Source organism: Rattus rattus, chromosome 17, assembly GCF_011064425.1.
Source record: "Rattus rattus isolate New Zealand chromosome 17, Rrattus_CSIRO_v1, whole genome shotgun sequence".
Lineage (NCBI taxonomy): Eukaryota > Metazoa > Chordata > Mammalia > Rodentia > Muridae > Rattus > Rattus rattus.
Window position 1 is genome coordinate 25,328,339 of NC_046170.1, and position 8,619 is coordinate 25,336,957.

Genomic DNA, 8,619 nt, shown 5'->3' on the forward strand with positions numbered 1-8,619 from the left:
CCCCTTAACCATACCAAACCAGCAGGGCCCTGCTCACTGCTCCCTCTGGAGGTTTAAAACACGACCAGTGAGGACCACAACAGGGACACAGCTGGGTGTGCTGGGTGAGTTCCCAGGGAAGTCAGCTTCCTTGTCTAGCCTAGAGACTTAACACTTCCTAGTGCAGAAATCACCATGGAGCTGTCCAAATAAGTAATGGCCATGTTGCTTTCCAAAACAGTGTCGAGTTTACTGAAACCTTTCATGGTATAAGTGAATACAAAGAGGAACGTTCGATCAAGAAATTACAACTCTGGAGTGTGATGGTCTACTGGGAGAGGGGGTCACAGGTAACTTTCATGGGCAATGAATGCATAGACAGGTTTTGCTGAAGCTTTCTTTACCACGCTGTGCTTGTGTTGAGGGACCCGGAACTCTCAACATAGTCAAAAATACAAAAATCCTCACTAACTGCCCAGCCCTGCCCTTGCTCTTGACCTTCCCTTCCCACTGGCCATGGAGTGCTTCCAGGCATCTATGAACTCCTTCAGGTTCCTCACCCATGTGTTGTTACTGACCTTTGGCTGCTTTGTGAGATCTTCTTTCTTCCACCCTTCAACCCCCTAACACTAGAAAAGAGAGAAAAAAGGATAGAGAGGGAAGGAAAGAAATCTCTGAATAAAGTCAGGGGTTGGAAACAAGGTGATGTTATTGTTAAACTACTTAGGCACATCAAGTTCCTTGGGGCAAATTTGATCTTTGTCTGAGGGTTTTACTGCTGTGAACAGACACCATGACCAAGGCAAGTCTTAGGGGCTGGCTTACAGGTTCAGAGGTTCAGTCCATTATCATCAAGGTGGGAGCATGGCAGCATCCAGGCAGGCATGGTATAGGAGATACTAGGAGCTGTACATCTTCATCTGAAGGTTGCTAGCAGAATATTCACTTCCAGGCAGCTAGGAGGGTCTTAAAGCCCACACCCACAATGACACACCTACTCTAACAGGGCCACATCTTCTAATAGTGCCATTCCCTGGGTTGAGTGTATATAAACCTTAATAATCTTCGAAATCAGGATATCTAAACTGTCTTCTTGTTGTTTCTTCTTTACACATGGCTGCTTAACAAACTGTGACCAGCAACAACCAACAACCAACCAACAATTTCACCCTGCCTCTTTGGTCCCTAGCATTTATATCTAAAAAGTCCCCCAGAATTCCAAACATCACACAATCGAAGAAACTATCTGCAACTGGCAAAATCATAGTCAGCAGCTGTGAACAATCTGAAGCAGCCCCCACATCCCACACCTGGGATTAAAACAAAAACATATTCTTTTTTTTTTTTTTTTTTTTTTTTTTTTTTGGAGCTGAGGACCGAACCCAGGGCCTTGTGCTTGCTAGGCAAGCGCTCTACCACTGAGCTAAATCCCCAACCCCCCCAAAAACATATTCTTATGTTGTTGTTGTTTTTTTTTTCTTTTCTTTTTCTTTTTTTTTTTTTTTTTTTTCGGAGCTGGGGACCGAACCCAGGGTCTTGCGCTTGCTAGGCAAGTGCTTGTTTTTTTTTTGTTTTTTTTTAAGAAACCCAAAATTCCAAACCTATCACAACATCATCAATTTAGCTCTGATGAAACAAATGAGTAACAACATTTTTAGGCATGTACTTTTCCTGACTTGAACAACTATTTCTTTGGGGTAAATTTTTCAAAGTGGTTAACAGAGAAACAAGGCTAGTACTTGATATTCTGATAATACACCTTGCTCTAAAACACTCAAACCAATTCCTCCTCCTTTTCAGAGTGCTTACTCATACATCATGCCCACGATGGCCAATTTGAAGAGGAAAAAAAAATTACCTCGTTGGTTATATGTCGCTCATTAATGAGATGGCCCTCCTCAAATGACATTATTTTTCTTTTTTCTTTCTTTCTTTTTTTTTTATTTTAGTGTTTTGAGATAGGGTTTCTCTTTGTAGCTCTAGCTGTCACTCACTCTGTAGACCAGGTTGGCCTCAAAACTCAGAGATTCACCTATCTCTGCCTCCTGAGTGCCGGGATAAAAGGCATACTCCAATGGGGTTGGGGATTTAGCTCAGTGGTAGAGCGCTTGCCTAGGAAGCGCAAGGCCTTGGGTTCGGTCCCCAGCTCCGGAAAAAAAAAAAAGAAAAGAAAAAAAGGCATACTCCACCAAATCATACTCTTTCAGTGGTTCAGGGGATGGAACACAGGACCTTCCTTGTACATGCTTGGCAAGTGCTCTACTGATAAGCTACATGCCCAGCCCTGAAACTACCATTTTAATGGAAAATGAATAGGTACTGGTTTGTTTGTTTTTTAATTTATTTACTATATATAAGCACACTGTAGCTGTCTTCAGACACACCAGAAGAGGGCATCAGCTTTCATTACAGTTGGTTGTGAGCCACTATGTGGTTGCTGGGATTTGAACTCAGGATCTCTGGAAGAGCAGTCAGTGCTCTTAACCTCTGAGCCATCTCTCCAGCCCAGATAGGTACTGTTAAAACACCAGAAAGAAGCTTCTCCAAGAACCACAACATAGGAATGGAAAAGCTTATACTCGAACATGGGGAGCATCCTTGGCCCATTACCTTTGACAAGCATGATAAGACATGGGAGCTAATCCTGGGTGGTGGTGGTGCATGCCTTTAATCCCAGCACTCAAGATGCCAAGGGAGGCAGATCTCTGAGAGTTTGAGGCCAACCTGGTCTACAAAGTGAGTTCCAGGACTGCCAGGGCTACACAGAGAAACCCTGTCTTGAAAAAAAAAAAAAAAACCTCCCTTCCCCGCCCCCCCAAAAAAAGTAAGACCTAGGTTGAGGGTGGGAGGTTCAGAGGATGAATGAACATGGGTAGGGGCATAACATACTTAGTCCTTTTTCTAAGAGCCTGTCCCTATCCGCACAATATATTGGAGTGTTCTAGTAGAGCACTTTCCTAACATGCTTCATCCTTCACTAGACATCTCACTGACATGACTGACTGTTGGCTCTTCCAAAAGCTGTCTAGCTGTCTCTAGCTTAGATCCCTCATTCCTCTACCCATATGTGCAGCTGTCCCTTCAGATGCTACCTGTCCAGACTAATGATGCCACTGTCTTCCTAACTCCAGCCTCCCCACCTCATTAAGGAAACACCAAGGTCCAAGGTCCAAGTATCATTCAGGAGCCTCCCTCTCTCGAGAGCCCTTGAAGCATCAAGCTTTGCTTTCTGCTTCCTAAATATCCCTTGAATTTCTCCCACTCTTCTTCTCCTTTGCCCCCAACTAGGGTCACGTCACTATCAACTCATCTAGAAATAAAGACCAAGGTCCTTGTGACACATATCCTATTGCCTGGGTAGTCTTTGCAAAGCACAGATATTCTATGACTCTGCAGCCCCCAGATTAAAGCCCAGGCTGTCATTATCTAAGGATAAAGTCTTGCTCTTCACTCAGGACCTAAGGCTCCTCATAACTAGTCCGTCCACCAATGCACGCATGCAAGGAGAGTTCTCCAGCCATGTTGGGCTCTTGTTCTCTTCTAGCAAAATGGTTACATCTCTTCTCTTGGCTTGAGCCCTGCTGCCATCCTACTTCACATGAGCCTCAAAGAGCTACCCACCTGCCAAGGAATCTCTGGCAACAGCTCGTGATAAAGGCCCTTTCCTAAAATCTTCCATTTACCAGTACATACACTCACATACATACACACACACACACACACATAAATTTCACACATGCACACACACACAGTACTTACATGCACACACATATATACACAATCTTATACACACATACTTACACATATGCATGCACACACATACATATAATACCACACAGACACACAATCTCACGCCCATATACACATACTTACAGAAACAATCTCTCACTTTCTCTCCCTCTCTCACTCTCTCTCTCTCTCTCTCTCACACACACACACACACACACACACACACACGCACGCACACGCACACACACGCACACAGGCATACACAAAATCACACACATACTCTCACATACACACATTTTTAATTTTGGTAACACAGGAAGTGCAAAAATTCACAGAGCTGAGCCAAACCTGTTCTGATCATGAGCCCTCAGGGGCAAAGATGATGGTGACCACCCCTGAAAGGTAGGACCAGAGTTAAGGCTATATAGGAGGGCCTTAACTTTGGTCTCTGAAAGATGATTATGTTCTTGGATATTTCCTGAAAATTAGTAAATATCTGTCCAATGAATGAGTGGCATCACCAAAGCATGGGGTGGGGGCAGTATTCTATTTTATTTCTTTCCAGAAAGCAAGGGGAAGTTGTGTCTTAAAGAGACTAGGAAAGCCTCTGAAAGCATGGTTTCCTGAAGTGAGGCAACCAACGCCATGCACAAGGGTCCTTACCACCCTCTGATCTGCTAAATGGACTTTCTCACACCTGGATCTACCCCTCCGAGCACGTGAGCTCTTCCAGATTAGAAGTGCCTGTGTTTCCTGGCTAGGCCTTAGCTCACAGGCCAGTGCCTGGCAGAAGATGTGCTCAGGGACTGATGCCTGAGTCAGGCAGAGCAAAATTGACTATGACTCAGGAAGCCAATTTGGAAGTCAGACCTAACCCTTCCTAACCACATGCCCTGGAAAATTGTGGCCTTCTCTTAGCTTCAGGTGTGTCCTTTGTGAGTTTCTACTGTGTCCTCCCAAGCTTGCTAATGGCTGGTCAGAGGCCTGACAGTTCTTTAGCATTCCATGGCCCTCTGAGAGTTGTGGCCTACCCTTCTTTTGATGGCTCTTGGGACGTGGGGAGAGCCAGGTAAACTTAGAAGTATGCCATCTGATCCCTGAAGTGCAGTCTGACCTGGTGGTCACAGGTCTGGCTATGGAAAACACACAGTGATGGATGTATAGATGGGGACACCAGAGGACACAGATAGGGATGGCATTTGATTGTGTTTTTTCCTAAGAGGATGGGAGAAGGGATATAACATACTAGAAAGAAGACTGGTTAGGAGCACAGTCAGAAGTCAGAGGGCAGGAACTATAGGCAGGCTGTTTAGCAGATGTACAGGTACTATAGACATGGTGCAGAATGGATGGGAGGTAAAGGAGGAGGCTAGCTCAGGCTAGCTTTCTCTAAGCCCCCCGCCCCCCAGTGTAGATGGCAATGAGGATTCATTGAAACCTCTTAAGTAGGAGAATCTATGACTGAGTTAATGATTTAAAAGATTGCTTGGATTGATGACTGGAAACCAATGTTTTGTGGCAAAAGTAGACTGAGAATAGCAGAAAAAAAAAAAAAGTAACCTAGATCAACATAGGAGTAGTGACCATGGACAGAGGGGCCGATAAGGAAAAGTAATTGAATGGCCCATTAAAAATGGGCCTTGGGGGAGCTGGAAATATGGTTCAGTAGTTAAGAATATCTGGTGCTAAGGGGTTGGGGATTTAGCTCAGTGGTAGAACGCTTGCCTAGCAAGCGCAAGGCCCTGGGTTCGGTCCCCAGCTCCGAAAAAAAAAGAAAAGAAAAGAAAAAAAAAGAATATCTGGTGCTTTTGCAGAGGACCCCGCACCCACACAGCAGCTCACTCTAGACTCTAGAGCTCCAAATCTAGGGAATCTGACACCCTCTTCTGGCCTCCTAGGTCATCAGGCATGAAAAACACCATTATATACATAAAATGAAAATAAGTTTTTTTTGCTATTTTTTTATTTATTTAGAGACAAGATCTCACTATGTAGCTATGACTGGTCTAGAACTCACTATGCAAACCAGGCTGGCCTAGTACTCACAGAGATCCACCTGCCTTTGCCTCTCAAATGCTGGGATTAAAGCTTTGTGCTACTGTGCCTGGCAAATCTTTTTTTTTTTTTTTCAGTGTGGGGATGATGTTCAGGCAGAGAATAAAGCTCTTGATGGTAGGGTGATTTTTTACCTAGCAGACCCTGGAACATGGGTTCTATTCAAAGCACTGTAGAGGGGGAGGATTTCTGGAAGTAGAATGACATGATTTCAGTCTTTGAAAGCTGAAAGCAAAAAAAAAAAAAAAAAAAATGGTTGGGGATTTAGCTCAGTGGTAGAGCGCTTGCCTAGCAAGTGCAAGGCCCTGGGTTTGGTCCTCAGCTCTGGGGGGTGGAGGGGGCACAGAAAGGGGGAGAAGAAAGCTGAAAGTGTAAGTATTTCTCAGAAAGTGCCTTGATTAGCCAAGTGATGGCACAGGGACAGCTTGAAACCATTGTCACTCCAGCAACCAGCATGCTGCCCAACTCTTTTTTTTTTTTTTTTTTTTTTTAAGATTTATTTATTTTATGTATACAAGTACACTGTAGCTGTCTTCAGACCAGAAGAGGGCATCAGATCCCTTTACAGATGGTTGTGAGCCACCATGTGGTTGCTGGGAATCAAACTCAGGACCTCTGGAAGAGCAGTCAGTGCTCTTAACCACTGAGCCATCTCTCCAGCCCCGCTGCCCAACTCTTGATGCTCAAGTAATATTCACTGTTGAATGAATGGATGACAGAACACTGGTAATGTGGGAGAGCAGGGGAGAGAATGAATTTTAAAGATGTCAGTGGGCACAGGCTGGAGGGCTAGGAACCAGACACAGTGGCACCTACCCTCAATCCCCTAGCTAGCACCTAGGAGGCAGAAGTAGGAATAGTGTGAGTTTGGGACTAGCCTAGGCTCATAGCGAGACCCTGTCTCTGTGGACCAAAGACAGTGTAGCTCAGTTAGGAGAGCACTTGTCTAGCATATAGAAGGTCCTGGGTTTGATTCCCAGAGAGTCAGGAAATAAGGGGGAGGGGGACAAGAGAGAGGGGAGGAAGGGTTGGCAGAGCAGGGTACTGATACTGCTCATTCACTTACTTATTCAATAAAGAGTTCTTCCAAGCTACCACTATGGGCCAGGACAGTGGTGATCTCTGCACTAAAATGCCTGGAGACCACAGGCAGATTCCTTAATCTCATGCACAGGGTTCCTACATGGGGGTGGCTTCCTTGTTACCTGGTCCTGACTCAAGGTATGAGAGGAATGGTCAGTAACTTGACCAAGAAAAAAGGTAAGAGGTCATCTGCCGAGAAAGGACTTGAAGACTCTCTTGCTGAAGGGAAGAGAGTTAGAGCTTTAGAGCTAGCTAGAGGCCCAGGGATGACAGTTTTGAGAGTTCCAGAGAGGCTCAACCTCTGGCCATAGATGGTACTTGGTTAGAAGTGGTGTTTGACAAGGTTGAGAACAAAGTACATAGTCAGATAATCGTAAGAGCTGGGGAGGAGGGTCTGGAGAGATGGCTCAGCAGTTAAGAGCATTGGCTGCTCTTCCAGAGGACCTGAGTTCAATTCCCAACAACCACAGGCCAATCACTCAGAATTGTAATTCCAGTACCAGGGGATCTGACAGCCTCACACAAACATACATGCAGGCAAAACACCAATGCATATAAAATACAAATAAACAAATTTAAAAAAAGAACCAGGCAGTGGTGGCAAATGCCTTTAATTCCAGCACTTGGGAGGCAAAGGCAGAGGCAGGTAGATCTCTGTGAGTTTGAGGCCAGCCTCCTCTACAGAGAGAGTTCCAAAATAGCCAGGGTTACCTGTCTCAAAAAAAAATTAAAAACAAAACAAAACAAACAAACAAACAAAAAAACACCTGGGAAATGGGTGGGGGCATTCACAAGAGCATCCGAGGCTGTAGAACAAGCAAGTGTTCTGGGAAAAGCCTGGGGGGCTGAGAAACGGAAAACTGAGAAGCTGAGGGTGTCTCTGGTAATAGCCCAGGAGGATGAAGATGTCGGTATTCCAAGAGTCCTATCATACTGGGTTGTTGAGACCCACTCTCAGGATCAGTGTCAGGCTCAGAAATTCAGGTACCTCTTAGAATCCATCAAACCACCCCTGAATATGCCTGGCTTACCTCAAAAGATGAGATGCTACAGAAAACAGGAAGCAAGGGATCAAGAACATAGGGTTGGAGAGGGCTATTAGCATCTGATTAATGAGAGGGGTAGGGGATTGGAGTCAGCTTGTTGACCCCATTGAGTCAAGCCAGCTCTCTACTACACCATAACCCATTTCTTGGCTTTGGCCCCATGGCCAATGTGTGCTCCCAGTACGTATGTGTACCCAGATCTTACGATTAGCCACTTATATCCTAGTAACAAAGTCTGTTAACTCCCCAGAAAGCAATACCCACTGAGTGGTGAATGCTTGCATGGCCTGGCTATGAGCCCTATTTATAAGGCAGACAATGTCGAAAAGGCTGTCTGATCCCACAGCAGGAAACTGAGACTGGCTGAAAAGGTGGGCAGGGATGAGGGGCAGAACTTCGACCCAGAAGGTGTGCGACGGTTAGGCTTCTGGCTCCCTTATCTAAGCCTTTCCAGACCCTAAGCACTTCCTCCAACCACCCCAATTTTCAGTGTCAACTCCAAGAACCTGTTTATAGTGACAGGAAGGGGACCTGAGGTCTTCAGAGCTCCAGAGATCTGGGTAAGAGGCAAGTAGGAGGGGTTCCCTAGCGCCCCCTACCCCAGTTTTAAGGTCTGTGTGCAGTTCCCAGGAAGCTGCCGGGTTCCCGCAGGCACCTTCGGTCTCCCTTCGGTCTCCCTTCCCACAAGCTGGTTGACACGGTAGGCAGACCACTCTGCCGGGTTACT

At 45.5% G+C, this 8,619-nt stretch overlaps 1 protein-coding gene across 1 annotated transcript in view; it reads right to left on the reverse strand.

Moving 5' to 3' along the window:
• Agrp (agouti related neuropeptide) overlaps positions 1-8,619 on the reverse strand; it is a 72,427-nt gene that overhangs the window by 30,654 nt on the left and 33,154 nt on the right. Inside the window, exon 1 of the mRNA XM_032887945.1 lies at positions 558-589. The gene's annotated coding sequence lies outside the window, so the exon portion shown is untranslated. Of the gene's footprint in view, positions 1-557 lie in introns of the transcript that reaches the window.